The following is a 27,866-nucleotide window of genomic DNA, read 5'->3' on the forward strand; positions in this document are numbered from 1 at the left end:
AAGTAACTTCACACACCCGAACGGGAAAAGGCGTAAATGTTTGATATTAATAAGAATATCTAGAGTTTGAATATGTACACTTTTCAATGAAAACCACAGGGTATCTGATCATAACGGTTGATATAAATCATTCATTCATTTATTAAATTTACACGTCATTTTAGTATTTTTTGTAGGTCATCTTGCAATTCGAGATTGTCTTGGTGTAAAGGTACTTTCCGACATCTGTGGTGAGTAGACTACTGAGTGCAACACTTGTAATCTGGTACCTCCAATATATTACTTGTCCACTTAATAATTGGTTCATGGAAGAAACAATTTACCTATAATCGTCTTGGGCAAATTATTTTTTTTGGGAAACATTTTTTTTGAAAAATAAATTATTTATTTTATCAAATCTAGTTTATGTCAAAGGTTTTTTGGTATGGGCCCGCATCGCTTCATCTGCATCTCTCAAATTAAAATTAAATCTAAATTTAAACTTATTACATAGTTTTGTGGTGGTAACATGGAATTATTGTTTAACATTTGGCTTATATATGTAATTGTATATTTCAATTATGTAGAATTTTTGTTTAAATCCATGTAAGTACTTGGTGTCAGTCCTTACATTTTTTTTTGTTTATCTTGTTATTTTATTTTAATGTTTGTAATATATTTAGTATTTGATTTTATTCTTTTAAGTCAATAATATAAAAATTTCACATGATACAATGCTAATTTCAAAAACAAGTCTAAAATAAAATCGAAGAATATTTGATAGATCCAAAGCAAAAACCTCAAAAATAACCGTGACTAAAAACAAATTGTAAAATATTTGCTAGGACAATATATATATTTAAACTGTAAAATTTTAATATAATATATAGTTTCTTTAAATATGATATTAAATATCAAAGTGTTTAATTTATTTTCAATTTTATGTTATATCCTAAGTTTATAATGGTGTTCGAATCACCAAGTAACAACTCTAAATACGCATTTCATTGACATGTAAACAAATATTTTTGAGGGTGAGTGGTAAATTATTTTGAAAGTTAAAGTAAACATATGAATATCATCTTCCATGTTTACATAGCTTTTCATATTGGAAGATATAAGACTTGTCGTGTATCAACATACACAACGGTTACTACATTAAGTAATTAGATAAACATTAACACGTTATTACACTTCAACAAACAATCATATGATAATATTTAGCGAGTTTACGGCACATATACAAAATTTAATGCACTTTTACAATTAGAAATCTATCCCTATTTTTTCAAGTCACGAAACATGTTCAACAAACTAGTTATCTCTCAGAAGTATTATAACATGATATTTATGGTCATCATGATATTAGGAAACACATGTCACACATACAGTTGCGAGTCACACGTACATTTTATTTATTAACTGACTCCAAATACAAAAAAATGAAGTGATAGATAGTAATTATATTAATATCTATATTTTTAATCTCAAATAACTTATTCCTTACTAATTAATTATGTCTTGCATTTCATGCACTATTTTGATTTGTAACATGTTTTTTGAATAAAAACAAAATTATATTTGAAATTTCTATCAGAGCCTGGTTTCGATCCAGGGACCTGTGGGTTATGGGCCTTCAATTCAAAAATTTCATATAATAAATATATTATGCATTGGTGATATCAAATGATAAATTTCATTTGGTAAAGAGTTCATGTCCAAATAACAACGAGCAATAAACCATTTATCCTATTTTCACCTTTATGCTTGCTACACATCATACCAATGCTAGAATAACCAACAACAAACTTAAAAAAATCTATTTCACAAACACACCTATAAACAACGAAGAGTGAGTGGTAAAGAAATATAAAAATAAAACACACATGTATAACAAGATCATCGCTAGTATTTTTAGAATTTTTTATAATGACATAGATAGGCATATCTCATGTATCAACATATTAAATAATGTGTACGTTTAATTTCTAGAAACTCATTATAACTTAAACACATATCCGTAAGAAAAATTAGACATCAAGTACGGGCATATTAATGCATATAAATAGATATTTCACATTCACAACTAGAGTTCGGTTCAATTTGTTGCAAATGACATCATAAATTTAACTAGAAACATTCTGTTAGCATTCTAACCTGACACGTATGTTCATTATGATGAACTAACACACAAGTCGCACATAAACATTTTAGTCACACAAACATTTTGTTGAACAAGTAACTTCACACACCCGAACGGGAAAAGGCGTAAATGTTTGATATTAATAAGAATATCTAGAGTTTGAATATGTACACTTTTCAATGAAAACCACAGGGTATCTGATCATAACGGTTGATATAAATCATTCATTCATTTATTAAATTTACACGTCATTTTAGTATTTTTTGTAGGTCATCTTGCAATTCGAGATTGTCTTGGTGTAAAGGTACTTTCCGACATCTGTGGTGAGTAGACTACTGAGTGCAACACTTGTAATCTGGTACCTCCAATATATTACTTGTCCACTTAATAATTGGTTCATGGAAGAAACAATTTACCTATAATCTTCTTGGGCAAATTATTTTTTTTGGGAAACATTTTTTTTTGAAAAATAAATTATTTATTTTATCAAATCTAGTTTATGTCAAAGGTTTTTTGGTATGGGCCCGCATCGCTTCATCTGCATCTCTCAAATTAAAATTAAATCTAAATTTAAACTTATTACATAGTTTTGTGGTGGTAACATGGAATTATTGTTTAACATTTGGCTTATATATGTAATTGTATATTTCAATTATGTAGAATTTTTGTTTAAATCCATGTAAGTACTTGGTGTCAGTCCTTACATTTTTTTTTGTTTATCTTGTTATTTTATTTTAATGTTTGTAATATATTTAGTATTTGATTTTATTCTTTTAAGTCAATAATATAAAAATTTCACATGATACAATGCTAATTTCAAAAACAAGTCTAAAATAAAATCGAAGAATATTTGATAGATCCAAAGCAAAAACCTCAAAAATAACCGTGACTAAAAACAAATTGTAAAATATTTGCTAGGACAATATATATATTTAAACTGTAAAATTTTAATATAATATATAGTTTCTTTAAATATGATATTAAATATCAAAGTGTTTAATTTATTTTCAATTTTATGTTATATCCTAAGTTTATAATGGTGTTCGAATCACCAAGTAACAACTCTAAATACGCATTTCATTGACATGTAAACAAATATTTTTGAGGGTGAGTGGTAAATTATTTTGAAAGTTAAAGTAAACATATGAATATCATCTTCCATGTTTACATAGCTTTTCATATTGGAAGATATAAGACTTGTCGTGTATCAACATACACAACGGTTACTACATTAAGTAATTAGATAAACATTAACACGTTATTACACTTCAACAAACAATCATATGATAATATTTAGCGAGTTTACGGCACATATACAAAATTTAATGCACTTTTACAATTAGAAATCTATCCCTATTTTTTCAAGTCACGAAACATGTTCAACAAACTAGTTATCTCTCAGAAGTATTATAACATGATATTTATGGTCATCATGATATTAGGAAACACATGTCACACATACAGTTGCGAGTCACACGTACATTTTATTTATTAACTGACTCCAAATACAAAAAAATGAAGTGATAGATAGTAATTATATTAATATCTATATTTTTAATCTCAAATAACTTATTCCTTACTAATTAATTATGTCTTGCATTTCATGCACTATTTTGATTTGTAACATGTTTTTTGAATAAAAACAAAATTATATTTGAAATTTCTATCAGAGCCTGGTTTCGATCCAGGGACCTGTGGGTTATGGGCCTTCAATTCAAAAATTTCATATAATAAATATATTATGCATTGGTGATATCAAATGATAAATTTCATTTGGTAAAGAGTTCATGTCCAAATAACAACGAGCAATAAACCATTTATCCTATTTTCACCTTTATGCTTGCTACACATCATACCAATGCTAGAATAACCAACAACAAACTTAAAAAAATCTATTTCACAAACACACCTATAAACAACGAAGAGTGAGTGGTAAAGAAATATAAAAATAAAACACACATGTATAACAAGATCATCGCTAGTATTTTTAGAATTTTTTATAATGACATAGATAGGCATATCTCATGTATCAACATATTAAATAATGTGTACGTTTAATTTCTAGAAACTCATTATAACTTAAACACATATCCGTAAGAAAAATTAGACATCAAGTACGGGCATATTAATGCATATAAATAGATATTTCACATTCACAACTAGAGTTCGGTTCAATTTGTTGCAAATGACATCATAAATTTAACTAGAAACATTCTGTTAGCATTCTAACCTGACACGTATGTTCATTATGATGAACTAACACACAAGTCGCACATAAACATTTTAGTCACACAAACATTTTGTTGAACAAGTAACTTCACACACCCGAACGGGAAAAGGCGTAAATGTTTGATATTAATAAGAATATCTAGAGTTTGAATATGTACACTTTTCAATGAAAACCACAGGGTATCTGATCATAACGGTTGATATAAATCATTCATTCATTTATTAAATTTACACGTCATTTTAGTATTTTTTGTAGGTCATCTTGCAATTCGAGATTGTCTTGGTGTAAAGGTACTTTCCGACATCTGTGGTGAGTAGACTACTGAGTGCAACACTTGTAATCTGGTACCTCCAATATATTACTTGTCCACTTAATAATTGGTTCATGGAAGAAACAATTTACCTATAATCTTCTTGGGCAAATTATTTTTTTTGGGAAACATTTTTTTTTGAAAAATAAATTATTTATTTTATCAAATCTAGTTTATGTCAAAGGTTTTTTGGTATGGGCCCGCATCGCTTCATCTGCATCTCTCAAATTAAAATTAAATCTAAATTTAAACTTATTACATAGTTTTGTGGTGGTAACATGGAATTATTGTTTAACATTTGGCTTATATATGTAATTGTATATTTCAATTATGTAGAATTTTTGTTTAAATCCATGTAAGTACTTGGTGTCAGTCCTTACATTTTTTTTTGTTTATCTTGTTATTTTATTTTAATGTTTGTAATATATTTAGTATTTGATTTTATTCTTTTAAGTCAATAATATAAAAATTTCACATGATACAATGCTAATTTCAAAAACAAGTCTAAAATAAAATCGAAGAATATTTGATAGATCCAAAGCAAAAACCTCAAAAATAACCGTGACTAAAAACAAATTGTAAAATATTTGCTAGGACAATATATATATTTAAACTGTAAAATTTTAATATAATATATAGTTTCTTTAAATATGATATTAAATATCAAAGTGTTTAATTTATTTTCAATTTTATGTTATATCCTAAGTTTATAATGGTGTTCGAATCACCAAGTAACAACTCTAAATACGCATTTCATTGACATGTAAACAAATATTTTTGAGGGTGAGTGGTAAATTATTTTGAAAGTTAAAGTAAACATATGAATATCATCTTCCATGTTTACATAGCTTTTCATATTGGAAGATATAAGACTTGTCGTGTATCAACATACACAACGGTTACTACATTAAGTAATTAGATAAACATTAACACGTTATTACACTTCAACAAACAATCATATGATAATATTTAGCGAGTTTACGGCACATATACAAAATTTAATGCACTTTTACAATTAGAAATCTATCCCTATTTTTTCAAGTCACGAAACATGTTCAACAAACTAGTTATCTCTCAGAAGTATTATAACATGATATTTATGGTCATCATGATATTAGGAAACACATGTCACACATACAGTTGCGAGTCACACGTACATTTTATTTATTAACTGACTCCAAATACAAAAAAATGAAGTGATAGATAGTAATTATATTAATATCTATATTTTTAATCTCAAATAACTTATTCCTTACTAATTAATTATGTCTTGCATTTCATGCACTATTTTGATTTGTAACATGTTTTTTGAATAAAAACAAAATTATATTTGAAATTTCTATCAGAGCCTGGTTTCGATCCAGGGACCTGTGGGTTATGGGCCCACCACGCTTCCGCTGCGCCACTCTGATTAACGTTCAATTCAAAAATTTCATATAATAAATATATTATGCATTGGTGATATCAAATGATAAATTTCATTTGGTAAAGAGTTCATGTCCAAATAACAACGAGCAATAAACCATTTATCCTATTTTCACCTTTATGCTTGCTACACATCATACCAATGCTAGAATAACCAACAACAAACTTAAAAAAATCTATTTCACAAACACACCTATAAACAACGAAGAGTGAGTGGTAAAGAAATATAAAAATAAAACACACATGTATAACAAGACCATCGCTAGTATTTTTAGAATTTTTTATAATGACATAGATAGGCATATCTCATGTATCAACATATTAAATAATGTGTACGTTTAATTTCTAGAAACTCATTATAACTTAAACACATATCCGTAAGAAAAATTAGACATCAAGTACGGGCATATTAATGCATATAAATAGATATTTCACATTCACAACTAGAGTTCGGTTCAATTTGTTGCAAATGACATCATAAATTTAACTAGAAACATTCTGTTAGCATTCTAACCTGACACGTATGTTCATTATGATGAACTAACACACAAGTCGCACATAAACATTTTAGTCACACAAACATTTTGTTGAACAAGTAACTTCACACACCCGAACGGGAAAAGGCGTAAATGTTTGATATTAATAAGAATATCTAGAGTTTGAATATGTACACTTTTCAATGAAAACCACAGGGTATCTGATCATAACGGTTGATATAAATCATTCATTCATTTATTAAATTTACACGTCATTTTAGTATTTTTTGTAGGTCATCTTGCAATTCGAGATTGTCTTGGTGTAAAGGTACTTTCCGACATCTGTGGTGAGTAGACTACTGAGTGCAACACTTGTAATCTGGTACCTCCAATATATTACTTGTCCACTTAATAATTGGTTCATGGAAGAAACAATTTACCTATAATCTTCTTGGGCAAATTATTTTTTTGGGAAACATTTTTTTTTGAAAAATAAATTATTTATTTTATCAAATCTAGTTTATGTCAAAGGTTTTTTGGTATGGGCCCGCATCGCTTCATCTGCATCTCTCAAATTAAAATTAAATCTAAATTTAAACTTATTACATAGTTTTGTGGTGGTAACATGGAATTATTGTTTAACATTTGGCTTATATATGTAATTGTATATTTCAATTATGTAGAATTTTTGTTTAAATCCATGTAAGTACTTGGTGTCAGTCCTTACATTTTTTTTTGTTTATCTTGTTATTTTATTTTAATGTTTGTAATATATTTAGTATTTGATTTTATTCTTTTAAGTCAATAATATAAAAATTTCACATGATACAATGCTAATTTCAAAAACAAGTCTAAAATAAAATCGAAGAATATTTGATAGATCCAAAGCAAAAACCTCAAAAATAACCGTGACTAAAAACAAATTGTAAAATATTTGCTAGGACAATATATATATTTAAACTGTAAAATTTTAATATAATATATAGTTTCTTTAAATATGATATTAAATATCAAAGTGTTTAATTTATTTTCAATTTTATGTTATATCCTAAGTTTATAATGGTGTTCGAATCACCAAGTAACAACTCTAAATACGCATTTCATTGACATGTAAACAAATATTTTTGAGGGTGAGTGGTAAATTATTTTGAAAGTTAAAGTAAACATATGAATATCATCTTCCATGTTTACATAGCTTTTCATATTGGAAGATATAAGACTTGTCGTGTATCAACATACACAACGGTTACTACATTAAGTAATTAGATAAACATTAACACGTTATTACACTTCAACAAACAATCATATGATAATATTTAGCGAGTTTACGGCACATATACAAAATTTAATGCACTTTTACAATTAGAAATCTATCCCTATTTTTTCAAGTCACGAAACATGTTCAACAAACTAGTTATCTCTCAGAAGTATTATAACATGATATTTATGGTCATCATGATATTAGGAAACACATGTCACACATACAGTTGCGAGTCACACGTACATTTTATTTATTAACTGACTCCAAATACAAAAAAATGAAGTGATAGATAGTAATTATATTAATATCTATATTTTTAATCTCAAATAACTTATTCCTTACTAATTAATTATGTCTTGCATTTCATGCACTATTTTGATTTGTAACATGTTTTTTGAATAAAAACAAAATTATATTTGAAATTTCTATCAGAGCCTGGTTTCGATCCAGGGACCTGTGGGTTATGGGCCCACCACGCTTCCGCTGCGCCACTCTGATTAACAATTCAAAAATTTCATATAATAAATATATTATGCATTGGTGATATCAAATGATAAATTTCATTTGGTAAAGAGTTCATGTCCAAATAACAACGAGCAATAAACCATTTATCCTATTTTCACCTTTATGCTTGCTACACATCATACCAATGCTAGAATAACCAACAACAAACTTAAAAAAATCTATTTCACAAACACACCTATAAACAACGAAGAGTGAGTGGTAAAGAAATATAAAAATAAAACACACATGTATAACAAGACCATCGCTAGTATTTTTAGAATTTTTTATAATGACATAGATAGGCATATCTCATGTATCAACATATTAAATAATGTGTACGTTTAATTTCTAGAAACTCATTATAACTTAAACACATATCCGTAAGAAAAATTAGACATCAAGTACGGGCATATTAATGCATATAAATAGATATTTCACATTCACAACTAGAGTTCGGTTCAATTTGTTGCAAATGACATCATAAATTTAACTAGAAACATTCTGTTAGCATTCTAACCTGACACGTATGTTCATTATGATGAACTAACACACAAGTCGCACATAAACATTTTAGTCACACAAACATTTTGTTGAACAAGTAACTTCACACACCCGAACGGGAAAAGGCGTAAATGTTTGATATTAATAAGAATATCTAGAGTTTGAATATGTACACTTTTCAATGAAAACCACAGGGTATCTGATCATAACGGTTGATATAAATCATTCATTCATTTATTAAATTTACACGTCATTTTAGTATTTTTTGTAGGTCATCTTGCAATTCGAGATTGTCTTGGTGTAAAGGTACTTTCCGACATCTGTGGTGAGTAGACTACTGAGTGCAACACTTGTAATCTGGTACCTCCAATATATTACTTGTCCACTTAATAATTGGTTCATGGAAGAAACAATTTACCTATAATCTTCTTGGGCAAATTATTTTTTTTGGGAAACATTTTTTTTTGAAAAATAAATTATTTATTTTATCAAATCTAGTTTATGTCAAAGGTTTTTTGGTATGGGCCCGCATCGCTTCATCTGCATCTCTCAAATTAAAATTAAATCTAAATTTAAACTTATTACATAGTTTTGTGGTGGTAACATGGAATTATTGTTTAACATTTGGCTTATATATGTAATTGTATATTTCAATTATGTAGAATTTTTGTTTAAATCCATGTAAGTACTTGGTGTCAGTCCTTACATTTTTTTTTGTTTATCTTGTTATTTTATTTTAATGTTTGTAATATATTTAGTATTTGATTTTATTCTTTTAAGTCAATAATATAAAAATTTCACATGATACAATGCTAATTTCAAAAACAAGTCTAAAATAAAATCGAAGAATATTTGATAGATCCAAAGCAAAAACCTCAAAAATAACCGTGACTAAAAACAAATTGTAAAATATTTGCTAGGACAATATATATATTTAAACTGTAAAATTTTAATATAATATATAGTTTCTTTAAATATGATATTAAATATCAAAGTGTTTAATTTATTTTCAATTTTATGTTATATCCTAAGTTTATAATGGTGTTCGAATCACCAAGTAACAACTCTAAATACGCATTTCATTGACATGTAAACAAATATTTTTGAGGGTGAGTGGTAAATTATTTTGAAAGTTAAAGTAAACATATGAATATCATCTTCCATGTTTACATAGCTTTTCATATTGGAAGATATAAGACTTGTCGTGTATCAACATACACAACGGTTACTACATTAAGTAATTAGATAAACATTAACACGTTATTACACTTCAACAAACAATCATATGATAATATTTAGCGAGTTTACGGCACATATACAAAATTTAATGCACTTTTACAATTAGAAATCTATCCCTATTTTTTCAAGTCACGAAACATGTTCAACAAACTAGTTATCTCTCAGAAGTATTATAACATGATATTTATGGTCATCATGATATTAGGAAACACATGTCACACATACAGTTGCGAGTCACACGTACATTTTATTTATTAACTGACTCCAAATACAAAAAAATGAAGTGATAGATAGTAATTATATTAATATCTATTTTTAATCTCAAATAACTTATTCCTTACTAATTAATTATGTCTTGCATTTCATGCACTATTTTGATTTGTAACATGTTTTTTGAATAAAAACAAAATTATATTTGAAATTTCTATCAGAGCCTGGTTTCGATCCAGGGACCTGTGGGTTATGGGCCTTCAATTCAAAAATTTCATATAATAAATATATTATGCATTGGTGATATCAAATGATAAATTTCATTTGGTAAAGAGTTCATGTCCAAATAACAACGAGCAATAAACCATTTATCCTATTTTCACCTTTATGCTTGCTACACATCATACCAATGCTAGAATAACCAACAACAAACTTAAAAAAATCTATTTCACAAACACACCTATAAACAACGAAGAGTGAGTGGTAAAGAAATATAAAAATAAAACACACATGTATAACAAGACCATCGCTAGTATTTTTAGAATTTTTTATAATGACATAGATAGGCATATCTCATGTATCAACATATTAAATAATGTGTACGTTTAATTTCTAGAAACTCATTATAACTTAAACACATATCCGTAAGAAAAATTAGACATCAAGTACGGGCATATTAATGCATATAAATAGATATTTCACATTCACAACTAGAGTTCGGTTCAATTTGTTGCAAATGACATCATAAATTTAACTAGAAACATTCTGTTAGCATTCTAACCTGACACGTATGTTCATTATGATGAACTAACACACAAGTCGCACATAAACATTTTAGTCACACAAACATTTTGTTGAACAAGTAACTTCACACACCCGAACGGGAAAAGGCGTAAATGTTTGATATTAATAAGAATATCTAGAGTTTGAATATGTACACTTTTCAATGAAAACCACAGGGTATCTGATCATAACGGTTGATATAAATCATTCATTCATTTATTAAATTTACACGTCATTTTAGTATTTTTTGTAGGTCATCTTGCAATTCGAGATTGTCTTGGTGTAAAGGTACTTTCCGACATCTGTGGTGAGTAGACTACTGAGTGCAACACTTGTAATCTGGTACCTCCAATATATTACTTGTCCACTTAATAATTGGTTCATGGAAGAAACAATTTACCTATAATCTTCTTGGGCAAATTATTTTTTTTGGGAAACATTTTTTTTTGAAAAATAAATTATTTATTTTATCAAATCTAGTTTATGTCAAAGGTTTTTTGGTATGGGCCCGCATCGCTTCATCTGCATCTCTCAAATTAAAATTAAATCTAAATTTAAACTTATTACATAGTTTTGTGGTGGTAACATGGAATTATTGTTTAACATTTGGCTTATATATGTAATTGTATATTTCAATTATGTAGAATTTTTGTTTAAATCCATGTAAGTACTTGGTGTCAGTCCTTACATTTTTTTTTGTTTATCTTGTTATTTTATTTTAATGTTTGTAATATATTTAGTATTTGATTTTATTCTTTTAAGTCAATAATATAAAAATTTCACATGATACAATGCTAATTTCAAAAACAAGTCTAAAATAAAATCGAAGAATATTTGATAGATCCAAAGCAAAAACCTCAAAAATAACCGTGACTAAAAACAAATTGTAAAATATTTGCTAGGACAATATATATATTTAAACTGTAAAATTTTAATATAATATATAGTTTCTTTAAATATGATATTAAATATCAAAGTGTTTAATTTATTTTCAATTTTATGTTATATCCTAAGTTTATAATGGTGTTCGAATCACCAAGTAACAACTCTAAATACGCATTTCATTGACATGTAAACAAATATTTTTGAGGGTGAGTGGTAAATTATTTTGAAAGTTAAAGTAAACATATGAATATCATCTTCCATGTTTACATAGCTTTTCATATTGGAAGATATAAGACTTGTCGTGTATCAACATACACAACGGTTACTACATTAAGTAATTAGATAAACATTAACACGTTATTACACTTCAACAAACAATCATATGATAATATTTAGCGAGTTTACGGCACATATACAAAATTTAATGCACTTTTACAATTAGAAATCTATCCCTATTTTTTCAAGTCACGAAACATGTTCAACAAACTAGTTATCTCTCAGAAGTATTATAACATGATATTTATGGTCATCATGATATTAGGAAACACATGTCACACATACAGTTGCGAGTCACACGTACATTTTATTTATTAACTGACTCCAAATACAAAAAAATGAAGTGATAGATAGTAATTATATTAATATCTATATTTTTAATCTCAAATAACTTATTCCTTACTAATTAATTATGTCTTGCATTTCATGCACTATTTTGATTTGTAACATGTTTTTTGAATAAAAACAAAATTATATTTGAAATTTCTATCAGAGCCTGGTTTCGATCCAGGGACCTGTGGGTTATGGGCTTCAATTCAAAAATTTCATATAATAAATATATTATGCATTGGTGATATCAAATGATAAATTTCATTTGGTAAAGAGTTCATGTCCAAATAACAACGAGCAATAAACCATTTATCCTATTTTCACCTTTATGCTTGCTACACATCATACCAATGCTAGAATAACCAACAACAAACTTAAAAAAATCTATTTCACAAACACACCTATAAACAACGAAGAGTGAGTGGTAAAGAAATATAAAAATAAAACACACATGTATAACAAGACCATCGCTAGTATTTTTAGAATTTTTTATAATGACATAGATAGGCATATCTCATGTATCAACATATTAAATAATGTGTACGTTTAATTTCTAGAAACTCATTATAACTTAAACACATATCCGTAAGAAAAATTAGACATCAAGTACGGGCATATTAATGCATATAAATAGATATTTCACATTCACAACTAGAGTTCGGTTCAATTTGTTGCAAATGACATCATAAATTTAACTAGAAACATTCTGTTAGCATTCTAACCTGACACGTATGTTCATTATGATGAACTAACACACAAGTCGCACATAAACATTTTAGTCACACAAACATTTTGTTGAACAAGTAACTTCACACACCCGAACGGGAAAAGGCGTAAATGTTTGATATTAATAAGAATATCTAGAGTTTGAATATGTACACTTTTCAATGAAAACCACAGGGTATCTGATCATAACGGTTGATATAAATCATTCATTCATTTATTAAATTTACACGTCATTTTAGTATTTTTTGTAGGTCATCTTGCAATTCGAGATTGTCTTGGTGTAAAGGTACTTTCCGACATCTGTGGTGAGTAGACTACTGAGTGCAACACTTGTAATCTGGTACCTCCAATATATTACTTGTCCACTTAATAATTGGTTCATGGAAGAAACAATTTACCTATAATCTTCTTGGGCAAATTATTTTTTTTGGGAAACATTTTTTTTTGAAAAATAAATTATTTATTTTATCAAATCTAGTTTATGTCAAAGGTTTTTTGGTATGGGCCCGCATCGCTTCATCTGCATCTCTCAAATTAAAATTAAATCTAAATTTAAACTTATTACATAGTTTTGTGGTGGTAACATGGAATTATTGTTTAACATTTGGCTTATATATGTAATTGTATATTTCAATTATGTAGAATTTTTGTTTAAATCCATGTAAGTACTTGGTGTCAGTCCTTACATTTTTTTTTGTTTATCTTGTTATTTTATTTTAATGTTTGTAATATATTTAGTATTTGATTTTATTCTTTTAAGTCAATAATATAAAAATTTCACATGATACAATGCTAATTTCAAAAACAAGTCTAAAATAAAATCGAAGAATATTTGATAGATCCAAAGCAAAAACCTCAAAAATAACCGTGACTAAAAACAAATTGTAAAATATTTGCTAGGACAATATATATATTTAAACTGTAAAATTTTAATATAATATATAGTTTCTTTAAATATGATATTAAATATCAAAGTGTTTAATTTATTTTCAATTTTATGTTATATCCTAAGTTTATAATGGTGTTCGAATCACCAAGTAACAACTCTAAATACGCATTTCATTGACATGTAAACAAATATTTTTGAGGGTGAGTGGTAAATTATTTTGAAAGTTAAAGTAAACATATGAATATCATCTTCCATGTTTACATAGCTTTTCATATTGGAAGATATAAGACTTGTCGTGTATCAACATACACAACGGTTACTACATTAAGTAATTAGATAAACATTAACACGTTATTACACTTCAACAAACAATCATATGATAATATTTAGCGAGTTTACGGCACATATACAAAATTTAATGCACTTTTACAATTAGAAATCTATCCCTATTTTTTCAAGTCACGAAACATGTTCAACAAACTAGTTATCTCTCAGAAGTATTATAACATGATATTTATGGTCATCATGATATTAGGAAACACATGTCACACATACAGTTGCGAGTCACACGTACATTTTATTTATTAACTGACTCCAAATACAAAAAAATGAAGTGATAGATAGTAATTATATTAATATCTATATTTTTAATCTCAAATAACTTATTCCTTACTAATTAATTATGTCTTGCATTTCATGCACTATTTTGATTTGTAACATGTTTTTTGAATAAAAACAAAATTATATTTGAAATTTCTATCAGAGCCTGGTTTCGATCCAGGGACCTGTGGGTTATGGGCCTTCAATTCAAAAATTTCATATAATAAATATATTATGCATTGGTGATATCAAATGATAAATTTCATTTGGTAAAGAGTTCATGTCCAAATAACAACGAGCAATAAACCATTTATCCTATTTTCACCTTTATGCTTGCTACACATCATACCAATGCTAGAATAACCAACAACAAACTTAAAAAAATCTATTTCACAAACACACCTATAAACAACGAAGAGTGAGTGGTAAAGAAATATAAAAATAAAACACACATGTATAACAAGATCATCGCTAGTATTTTTAGAATTTTTTATAATGACATAGATAGGCATATCTCATGTATCAACATATTAAATAATGTGTACGTTTAATTTCTAGAAACTCATTATAACTTAAACACATATCCGTAAGAAAAATTAGACATCAAGTACGGGCATATTAATGCATATAAATAGATATTTCACATTCACAACTAGAGTTCGGTTCAATTTGTTGCAAATGACATCATAAATTTAACTAGAAACATTCTGTTAGCATTCTAACCTGACACGTATGTTCATTATGATGAACTAACACACAAGTCGCACATAAACATTTTAGTCACACAAACATTTTGTTGAACAAGTAACTTCACACACCCGAACGGGAAAAGGCGTAAATGTTTGATATTAATAAGAATATCTAGAGTTTGAATATGTACACTTTTCAATGAAAACCACAGGGTATCTGATCATAACGGTTGATATAAATCATTCATTCATTTATTAAATTTACACGTCATTTTAGTATTTTTTGTAGGTCATCTTGCAATTCGAGATTGTCTTGGTGTAAAGGTACTTTCCGACATCTGTGGTGAGTAGACTACTGAGTGCAACACTTGTAATCTGGTACCTCCAATATATTACTTGTCCACTTAATAATTGGTTCATGGAAGAAACAATTTACCTATAATCTTCTTGGGCAAATTATTTTTTTTGGGAAACATTTTTTTTTGAAAAATAAATTATTTATTTTATCAAATCTAGTTTATGTCAAAGGTTTTTTGGTATGGGCCCGCATCGCTTCATCTGCATCTCTCAAATTAAAATTAAATCTAAATTTAAACTTATTACATAGTTTTGTGGTGGTAACATGGAATTATTGTTTAACATTTGGCTTATATATGTAATTGTATATTTCAATTATGTAGAATTTTTGTTTAAATCCATGTAAGTACTTGGTGTCAGTCCTTACATTTTTTTTTGTTTATCTTGTTATTTTATTTTAATGTTTGTAATATATTTAGTATTTGATTTTATTCTTTTAAGTCAATAATATAAAAATTTCACATGATACAATGCTAATTTCAAAAACAAGTCTAAAATAAAATCGAAGAATATTTGATAGATCCAAAGCAAAAACCTCAAAAATAACCGTGACTAAAAACAAATTGTAAAATATTTGCTAGGACAATATATATATTTAAACTGTAAAATTTTAATATAATATATAGTTTCTTTAAATATGATATTAAATATCAAAGTGTTTAATTTATTTTCAATTTTATGTTATATCCTAAGTTTATAATGGTGTTCGAATCACCAAGTAACAACTCTAAATACGCATTTCATTGACATGTAAACAAATATTTTTGAGGGTGAGTGGTAAATTATTTTGAAAGTTAAAGTAAACATATGAATATCATCTTCCATGTTTACATAGCTTTTCATATTGGAAGATATAAGACTTGTCGTGTATCAACATACACAACGGTTACTACATTAAGTAATTAGATAAACATTAACACGTTATTACACTTCAACAAACAATCATATGATAATATTTAGCGAGTTTACGGCACATATACAAAATTTAATGCACTTTTACAATTAGAAATCTATCCCTATTTTTTCAAGTCACGAAACATGTTCAACAAACTAGTTATCTCTCAGAAGTATTATAACATGATATTTATGGTCATCATGATATTAGGAAACACATGTCACACATACAGTTGCGAGTCACACGTACATTTTATTTATTAACTGACTCCAAATACAAAAAAATGAAGTGATAGATAGTAATTATATTAATATCTATATTTTAATCTCAAATAACTTATTCCTTACTAATTAATTATGTCTTGCATTTCATGCACTATTTTGATTTGTAACATGTTTTTTGAATAAAAACAAAATTATATTTGAAATTTCTATCAGAGCCTGGTTTCGATCCAGGGACCTGTGGGTTATGGGCCTTCAATTCAAAAATTTCATATAATAAATATATTATGCATTGGTGATATCAAATGATAAATTTCATTTGGTAAAGAGTTCATGTCCAAATAACAACGAGCAATAAACCATTTATCCTATTTTCACCTTTATGCTTGCTACACATCATACCAATGCTAGAATAACCAACAACAAACTTAAAAAAATCTATTTCACAAACACACCTATAAACAACGAAGAGTGAGTGGTAAAGAAATATAAAAATAAAACACACATGTATAACAAGACCATCGCTAGTATTTTTAGAATTTTTTATAATGACATAGATAGGCATATCTCATGTATCAACATATTAAATAATGTGTACGTTTAATTTCTAGAAACTCATTATAACTTAAACACATATCCGTAAGAAAAATTAGACATCAAGTACGGGCATATTAATGCATATAAATAGATATTTCACATTCACAACTAGAGTTCGGTTCAATTTGTTGCAAATGACATCATAAATTTAACTAGAAACATTCTGTTAGCATTCTAACCTGACACGTATGTTCATTATGATGAACTAACACACAAGTCGCACATAAACATTTTAGTCACACAAACATTTTGTTGAACAAGTAACTTCACACACCCGAACGGGAAAAGGCGTAAATGTTTGATATTAATAAGAATATCTAGAGTTTGAATATGTACACTTTTCAATGAAAACCACAGGGTATCTGATCATAACGGTTGATATAAATCATTCATTCATTTATTAAATTTACACGTCATTTTAGTATTTTTTGTAGGTCATCTTGCAATTCGAGATTGTCTTGGTGTAAAGGTACTTTCCGACATCTGTGGTGAGTAGACTACTGAGTGCAACACTTGTAATCTGGTACCTCCAATATATTACTTGTCCACTTAATAATTGGTTCATGGAAGAAACAATTTACCTATAATCTTCTTGGGCAAATTATTTTTTTTGGGAAACATTTTTTTTTGAAAAATAAATTATTTATTTTATCAAATCTAGTTTATGTCAAAGGTTTTTTGGTATGGGCCCGCATCGCTTCATCTGCATCTCTCAAATTAAAATTAAATCTAAATTTAAACTTATTACATAGTTTTGTGGTGGTAACATGGAATTATTGTTTAACATTTGGCTTATATATGTAATTGTATATTTCAATTATGTAGAATTTTTGTTTAAATCCATGTAAGTACTTGGTGTCAGTCCTTACATTTTTTTTTGTTTATCTTGTTATTTTATTTTAATGTTTGTAATATATTTAGTATTTGATTTTATTCTTTTAAGTCAATAATATAAAAATTTCACATGATACAATGCTAATTTCAAAAACAAGTCTAAAATAAAATCGAAGAATATTTGATAGATCCAAAGCAAAAACCTCAAAAATAACCGTGACTAAAAACAAATTGTAAAATATTTGCTAGGACAATATATATATTTAAACTGTAAAATTTTAATATAATATATAGTTTCTTTAAATATGATATTAAATATCAAAGTGTTTAATTTATTTTCAATTTTATGTTATATCCTAAGTTTATAATGGTGTTCGAATCACCAAGTAACAACTCTAAATACGCATTTCATTGACATGTAAACAAATATTTTTGAGGGTGAGTGGTAAATTATTTTGAAAGTTAAAGTAAACATATGAATATCATCTTCCATGTTTACATAGCTTTTCATATTGGAAGATATAAGACTTGTCGTGTATCAACATACACAACGGTTACTACATTAAGTAATTAGATAAACATTAACACGTTATTACACTTCAACAAACAATCATATGATAATATTTAGCGAGTTTACGGCACATATACAAAATTTAATGCACTTTTACAATTAGAAATCTATCCCTATTTTTTCAAGTCACGAAACATGTTCAACAAACTAGTTATCTCTCAGAAGTATTATAACATGATATTTATGGTCATCATGATATTAGGAAACACATGTCACACATACAGTTGCGAGTCACACGTACATTTTATTTATTAACTGACTCCAAATACAAAAAAATGAAGTGATAGATAGTAATTATATTAATATCTATATTTTAATCTCAAATAACTTATTCCTTACTAATTAATTATGTCTTGCATTTCATGCACTATTTTGATTTGTAACATGTTTTTTGAATAAAAACAAAATTATATTTGAAATTTCTATCAGAGCCTGGTTTCGATCCAGGGACCTGTGGGTTATGGGCCATTCAATTCAAAATTTCATATAATAAATATATTATGCATTGGTGATATCAAATGATAAATTTCATTTGGTAAAGAGTTCATGTCCAAATAACAACGAGCAATAAACCATTTATCCTATTTTCACCTTTATGCTTGCTACACATCATACCAATGCTAGAATAACCAACAACAAACTTAAAAAAATCTATTTCACAAACACACCTATAAACAACGAAGAGTGAGTGGTAAAGAAATATAAAAATAAAACACACATGTATAACAAGACCATCGCTAGTATTTTTAGAATTTTTTATAATGACATAGATAGGCATATCTCATGTATCAACATATTAAATAATGTGTACGTTTAATTTCTAGAAACTCATTATAACTTAAACACATATCCGTAAGAAAAATTAGACATCAAGTACGGGCATATTAATGCATATAAATAGATATTTCACATTCACAACTAGAGTTCGGTTCAATTTGTTGCAAATGACATCATAAATTTAACTAGAAACATTCTGTTAGCATTCTAACCTGACACGTATGTTCATTATGATGAACTAACACACAAGTCGCACATAAACATTTTAGTCACACAAACATTTTGTTGAACAAGTAACTTCACACACCCGAACGGGAAAAGGCGTAAATGTTTGATATTAATAAGAATATCTAGAGTTTGAATATGTACACTTTTCAATGAAAACCACAGGGTATCTGATCATAACGGTTGATATAAATCATTCATTCATTTATTAAATTTACACGTCATTTTAGTATTTTTTGTAGGTCATCTTGCAATTCGAGATTGTCTTGGTGTAAAGGTACTTTCCGACATCTGTGGTGAGTAGACTACTGAGTGCAACACTTGTAATCTGGTACCTCCAATATATTACTTGTCCACTTAATAATTGGTTCATGGAAGAAACAATTTACCTATAATCTTCTTGGGCAAATTATTTTTTTTGGGAAACATTTTTTTTTGAAAAATAAATTATTTATTTTATCAAATCTAGTTTATGTCAAAGGTTTTTTGGTATGGGCCCGCATCGCTTCATCTGCATCTCTCAAATTAAAATTAAATCTAAATTTAAACTTATTACATAGTTTTGTGGTGGTAACATGGAATTATTGTTTAACATTTGGCTTATATATGTAATTGTATATTTCAATTATGTAGAATTTTTGTTTAAATCCATGTAAGTACTTGGTGTCAGTCCTTACATTTTTTTTTGTTTATCTTGTTATTTTATTTTAATGTTTGTAATATATTTAGTATTTGATTTTATTCTTTTAAGTCAATAATATAAAAATTTCACATGATACAATGCTAATTTCAAAAACAAGTCTAAAATAAAATCGAAGAATATTTGATAGATCCAAAGCAAAAACCTCAAAAATAACCGTGACTAAAAACAAATTGTAAAATATTTGCTAGGACAATATATATATTTAAACTGTAAAATTTTAATATAATATATAGTTTCTTTAAATATGATATTAAATATCAAAGTGTTTAATTTATTTTCAATTTTATGTTATATCCTAAGTTTATAATGGTGTTCGAATCACCAAGTAACAACTCTAAATACGCATTTCATTGACATGTAAACAAATATTTTTGAGGGTGAGTGGTAAATTATTTTGAAAGTTAAAGTAAACATATGAATATCATCTTCCATGTTTACATAGCTTTTCATATTGGAAGATATAAGACTTGTCGTGTATCAACATACACAACGGTTACTACATTAAGTAATTAGATAAACATTAACACGTTATTACACTTCAACAAACAATCATATGATAATATTTAGCGAGTTTACGGCACATATACAAAATTTAATGCACTTTTACAATTAGAAATCTATCCCTATTTTTTCAAGTCACGAAACATGTTCAACAAACTAGTTATCTCTAAGAAGTATTATAACATGATATTTATGGTCATCATGATATTAGGAAACACATGTCACACATACAGTTGCGAGTCACACGTACATTTTATTTATTAACCGACTCCAAATACAAAAAAATGAAGTGATAGATAGTAATTATATTAATATCTATATTTTTAATCTCAAATAACTTATTCCTTACTAATTAATTATGTCTTGCATTTCATGCACTATTTTGATTTGTAACATGTTTTTTGAATAAAAACAAAATTATATTTGAAATTTCTATCAGAGCCTGGTTTCGATCCAGGGACCTGTGGGTTATGGGCCCACCACGCTTCCGCTGCGCCACTCTGATTAACGTTCAATTCAAAAATTTCATATAATAAATATATTATGCATTGGTGATATCAAATGATAAATTTCATTTGGTAAAGAGTTCATGTCCAAATAACAACGAGCAATAAACCATTTATCCTATTTTCACCTTTATGCTTGCTACACATCATACCAATGCTAGAATAACCAACAACAAACTTAAAAAAATCTATTTCACAAACACACCTATAAACAACGAAGAGTGAGTGGTAAAGAAATATAAAAATAAAACACACATGTATAACAAGACCATCGCTAGTATTTTTAGAATTTTTTATAATGACATAGATAGGCATATCTCATGTATCAACATATTAAATAATGTGTACGTTTAATTTCTAGAAACTCATTATAACTTAAACACATATCCGTAAGAAAAATTAGACATCAAGTACGGGCATATTAATGCATATAAATAGATATTTCACATTCACAACTAGAGTTCGGTTCAATTTGTTGCAAATGACATCATAAATTTAACTAGAAACATTCTGTTAGCATTCTAACCTGACACGTATGTTCATTATGATGAACTAACACACAAGTCGCACATAAACATTTTAGTCACACAAACATTTTGTTGAACAAGTAACTTCACACACCCGAACGGGAAAAGGCGTAAATGTTTGATATTAATAAGAATATCTAGAGTTTGAATATGTACACTTTTCAATGAAAACCACAGGGTATCTGATCATAACGGTTGATATAAATCATTCATTCATTTATTAAATTTACACGTCATTTTAGTATTTTTTGTAGGTCATCTTGCAATTCGAGATTGTCTTGGTGTAAAGGTACTTTCCGACATCTGTGGTGAGTAGACTACTGAGTGCAACACTTGTAATCTGGTACCTCCAATATATTACTTGTCCACTTAATAATTGGTTCATGGAAGAAACAATTTACCTATAATCTTCTTGGGCAAATTATTTTTTTTGGGAAACATTTTTTTTTGAAAAATAAATTATTTATTTTATCAAATCTAGTTTATGTCAAAGGTTTTTTGGTATGGGCCCGCATCGCTTCATCTGCATCTCTCAAATTAAAATTAAATCTAAATTTAAACTTATTACATAGTTTTGTGGTGGTAACATGGAATTATTGTTTAACATTTGGCTTATATATGTAATTGTATATTTCAATTATGTAGAATTTTTGTTTAAATCCATGTAAGTACTTGGTGTCAGTCCTTACATTTTTTTTTGTTTATCTTGTTATTTTATTTTAATGTTTGTAATATATTTAGTATTTGATTTTATTCTTTTAAGTCAATAATATAAAAATTTCACATGATACAATGCTAATTTCAAAAACAAGTCTAAAATAAAATCGAAGAATATTTGATAGATCCAAAGCAAAAACCTCAAAAATAACCGTGACTAAAAACAAATTGTAAAATATTTGCTAGGACAATATATATATTTAAACTGTAAAATTTTAATATAATATATAGTTTCTTTAAATATGATATTAAATATCAAAGTGTTTAATTTATTTTCAATTTTATGTTATATCCTAAGTTTATAATGGTGTTCGAATCACCAAGTAACAACTCTAAATACGCATTTCATTGACATGTAAACAAATATTTTTGAGGGTGAGTGGTAAATTATTTTGAAAGTTAAAGTAAACATATGAATATCATCTTCCATGTTTACATAGCTTTTCATATTGGAAGATATAAGACTTGTCGTGTATCAACATACACAACGGTTACTACATTAAGTAATTAGATAAACATTAACACGTTATTACACTTCAACAAACAATCATATGATAATATTTAGCGAGTTTACGGCACATATACAAAATTTAATGCACTTTTACAATTAGAAATCTATCCCTATTTTTTCAAGTCACGAAACATGTTCAACAAACTAGTTATCTCTAAGAAGTATTATAACATGATATTTATGGTCATCATGATATTAGGAAACACATGTCACACATACAGTTGCGAGTCACACGTACATTTTATTTATTAACCGACTCCAAATACAAAAAAATGAAGTGATAGATAGTAATTATATTAATATCTATATTTTTAATCTCAAATAACTTATTCCTTACTAATTAATTATGTCTTGCATTTCATGCACTATTTTGATTTGTAACATGTTTTTTGAATAAAAACAAAATTATATTTGAAATTTCTATCAGAGCCTGGTTTCGATCCAGGGACCTGTGGGTTATGGGCCCACCACGCTTCCGCTGCGCCACTCTGATTAACGTTCAATTCAAAAATTTCATATAATAAATATATTATGCATTGGTGATATCAAATGATAAATTTCATTTGGTAAAGAGTTCATGTCCAAATAACAACGAGCAATAAACCATTTATCCTATTTTCACCTTTATGCTTGCTACACATCATACCAATGCTAGAATAACCAACAACAAACTTAAAAAAATCTATTTCACAAACACACCTATAAACAACGAAGAGTGAGTGGTAAAGAAATATAAAAATAAAACACACATGTATAACAAGACCATCGCTAGTATTTTTAGAATTTTTTATAATGACATAGATAGGCATATCTCATGTATCAACATATTAAATAATGTGTACGTTTAATTTCTAGAAACTCATTATAACTTAAACACATATCCGTAAGAAAAATTAGACATCAAGTACGGGCATATTAATGCATATAAATAGATATTTCACATTCACAACTAGAGTTCGGTTCAATTTGTTGCAAATGACATCATAAATTTAACTAGAAACATTCTGTTAGCATTCTAACCTGACACGTATGTTCATTATGATGAACTAACACACAAGTCGCACATAAACATTTTAGTCACACAAACATTTTGTTGAACAAGTAACTTCACACACCCGAACGGGAAAAGGCGTAAATGTTTGATATTAATAAGAATATCTAGAGTTTGAATATGTACACTTTTCAATGAAAACCACAGGGTATCTGATCATAACGGTTGATATAAATCATTCATTCATTTATTAAATTTACACGTCATTTTAGTATTTTTTGTAGGTCATCTTGCAATTCGAGATTGTCTTGGTGTAAAGGTACTTTCCGACATCTGTGGTGAGTAGACTACTGAGTGCAACACTTGTAATCTGGTACCTCCAATATATTACTTGTCCACTTAATAATTGGTTCATGGAAGAAACAATTTACCTATAATCTTCTTGGGCAAATTATTTTTTTTGGGAAACATTTTTTTTTGAAAAATAAATTATTTATTTTATCAAATCTAGTTTATGTCAAAGGTTTTTTGGTATGGGCCCGCATCGCTTCATCTGCATCTCTCAAATTAAAATTAAATCTAAATTTAAACTTATTACATAGTTTTGTGGTGGTAACATGGAATTATTGTTTAACATTTGGCTTATATATGTAATTGTATATTTCAATTATGTAGAATTTTTGTTTAAATCCATGTAAGTACTTGGTGTCAGTCCTTACATTTTTTTTTGTTTATCTTGTTATTTTATTTTAATGTTTGTAATATATTTAGTATTTGATTTTATTCTTTTAAGTCAATAATATAAAAATTTCACATGATACAATGCTAATTTCAAAAACAAGTCTAAAATAAAATCGAAGAATATTTGATAGATCCAAAGCAAAAACCTCAAAAATAACCGTGACTAAAAACAAATTGTAAAATATTTGCTAGGACAATATATATATTTAAACTGTAAAATTTTAATATAATATATAGTTTCTTTAAATATGATATTAAATATCAAAGTGTTTAATTTATTTTCAATTTTATGTTATATCCTAAGTTTATAATGGTGTTCGAATCACCAAGTAACAACTCTAAATACGCATTTCATTGACATGTAAACAAATATTTTTGAGGGTGAGTGGTAAATTATTTTGAAAGTTAAAGTAAACATATGAATATCATCTTCCATGTTTACATAGCTTTTCATATTGGAAGATATAAGACTTGTCGTGTATCAACATACACAACGGTTACTACATTAAGTAATTAGATAAACATTAACACGTTATTACACTTCAACAAACAATCATATGATAATATTTAGCGAGTTTACGGCACATATACAAAATTTAATGCACTTTTACAATTAGAAATCTATCCCTATTTTTTCAAGTCACGAAACATGTTCAACAAACTAGTTATCTCTAAGAAGTATTATAACATGATATTTATGGTCATCATGATATTAGGAAACACATGTCACACATACAGTTGCGAGTCACACGTACATTTTATTTATTAACCGACTCCAAATACAAAAAAATGAAGTGATAGATAGTAATTATATTAATATCTATATTTTTAATCTCAAATAACTTATTCCTTACTAATTAATTATGTCTTGCATTTCATGCACTATTTTGATTTGTAACATGTTTTTTGAATAAAAACAAAATTATATTTGAAATTTCTATCAGAGCCTGGTTTCGATCCAGGGACCTGTGGGTTATGGGCCCACCACGCTTCCGCTGCGCCACTCTGATTAACGTTCAATTCAAAAATTTCATATAATAAATATATTATGCATTGGTGATATCAAATGATAAATTTCATTTGGTAAAGAGTTCATGTCCAAATAACAACGAGCAATAAACCATTTATCCTATTTTCACCTTTATGCTTGCTACACATCATACCAATGCTAGAATAACCAACAACAAACTTAAAAAAATCTATTTCACAAACACACCTATAAACAACGAAGAGTGAGTGGTAAAGAAATATAAAAATAAAACACACATGTATAACAAGACCATCGCTAGTATTTTTAGAATTTTTTATAATGACATAGATAGGCATATCTCATGTATCAACATATTAAATAATGTGTACGTTTAATTTCTAGAAACTCATTATAACTTAAACACATATCCGTAAGAAAAATTAGACATCAAGTACGGGCATATTAATGCATATAAATAGATATTTCACATTCACAACTAGAGTTCGGTTCAATTTGTTGCAAATGACATCATAAATTTAACTAGAAACATTCTGTTAGCATTCTAACCTGACACGTATGTTCATTATGATGAACTAACACACAAGTCGCACATAAACATTTTAGTCACACAAACATTTTGTTGAACAAGTAACTTCACACACCCGAACGGGAAAAGGCGTAAATGTTTGATATTAATAAGAATATCTAGAGTTTGAATATGTACACTTTTCAATGAAAACCACAGGGTATCTGATCATAACGGTTGATATAAATCATTCATTCATTTATTAAATTTACACGTCATTTTAGTATTTTTTGTAGGTCATCTTGCAATTCGAGATTGTCTTGGTGTAAAGGTACTTTCCGACATCTGTGGTGAGTAGACTACTGAGTGCAACACTTGTAATCTGGTACCTCCAATATATTACTTGTCCACTTAATAATTGGTTCATGGAAGAAACAATTTACCTATAATCTTCTTGGGCAAATTATTTTTTTTGGGAAACATTTTTTTTTGAAAAATAAATTATTTATTTTATCAAATCTAGTTTATGTCAAAGGTTTTTTGGTATGGGCCCGCATCGCTTCATCTGCATCTCTCAAATTAAAATTAAATCTAAATTTAAACTTATTACATAGTTTTGTGGTGGTAACATGGAATTATTGTTTAACATTTGGCTTATATATGTAATTGTATATTTCAATTATGTAGAATTTTTGTTTAAATCCATGTAAGTACTTGGTGTCAGTCCTTACATTTTTTTTTGTTTATCTTGTTATTTTATTTTAATGTTTGTAATATATTTAGTATTTGATTTTATTCTTTTAAGTCAATAATATAAAAATTTCACATGATACAATGCTAATTTCAAAAACAAGTCTAAAATAAAATCGAAGAATATTTGATAGATCCAAAGCAAAAACCTCAAAAATAACCGTGACTAAAAACAAATTGTAAAATATTTGCTAGGACAATATATATATTTAAACTGTAAAATTTTAATATAATATATAGTTTCTTTAAATATGATATTAAATATCAAAGTGTTTAATTTATTTTCAATTTTATGTTATATCCTAAGTTTATAATGGTGTTCGAATCACCAAGTAACAACTCTAAATACGCATTTCATTGACATGTAAACAAATATTTTTGAGGGTGAGTGGTAAATTATTTTGAAAGTTAAAGTAAACATATGAATATCATCTTCCATGTTTACATAGCTTTTCATATTGGAAGATATAAGACTTGTCGTGTATCAACA

The 27,866-nt window shown here is 27.3% G+C and overlaps 5 non-coding genes across 5 annotated transcripts; all 5 read right to left on the bottom strand.

Moving 5' to 3' along the window:
• Nucleotides 1-6,002: 6,002 nt before the first annotated feature.
• Nucleotides 6,003-6,074, bottom strand: TRNAM-CAU (transfer RNA methionine (anticodon CAU)). The gene has a single exon. It is a non-coding gene; the product is annotated as a tRNA-Met (tRNA).
• Nucleotides 6,075-8,250: 2,176 nt separating this feature from the next.
• TRNAM-CAU (transfer RNA methionine (anticodon CAU)) lies at nt 8,251-8,322 on the bottom strand. Its single transcript has one exon. It is a non-coding gene; the product is annotated as a tRNA-Met (tRNA).
• A 13,248-nt stretch (nt 8,323-21,570) lies between these two features.
• TRNAM-CAU (transfer RNA methionine (anticodon CAU)) lies at nt 21,571-21,642 on the bottom strand. Its single transcript has one exon. It is a non-coding gene; the product is annotated as a tRNA-Met (tRNA).
• A 2,177-nt stretch (nt 21,643-23,819) lies between these two features.
• TRNAM-CAU (transfer RNA methionine (anticodon CAU)) lies at nt 23,820-23,891 on the bottom strand. Its single transcript has one exon. It is a non-coding gene; the product is annotated as a tRNA-Met (tRNA).
• Nucleotides 23,892-26,068: 2,177 nt separating this feature from the next.
• Nucleotides 26,069-26,140, bottom strand: TRNAM-CAU (transfer RNA methionine (anticodon CAU)). Its single transcript has one exon. It is a non-coding gene; the product is annotated as a tRNA-Met (tRNA).
• Between the last annotated feature and the right edge of the window lie 1,726 nt (nt 26,141-27,866).

Source organism: Lathyrus oleraceus, chromosome 7 (assembly GCF_024323335.1).
Source record: "Lathyrus oleraceus cultivar Zhongwan6 chromosome 7, CAAS_Psat_ZW6_1.0, whole genome shotgun sequence".
NCBI classification, from domain to species: Eukaryota; Viridiplantae; Streptophyta; class Magnoliopsida; order Fabales; family Fabaceae; genus Lathyrus; species Lathyrus oleraceus.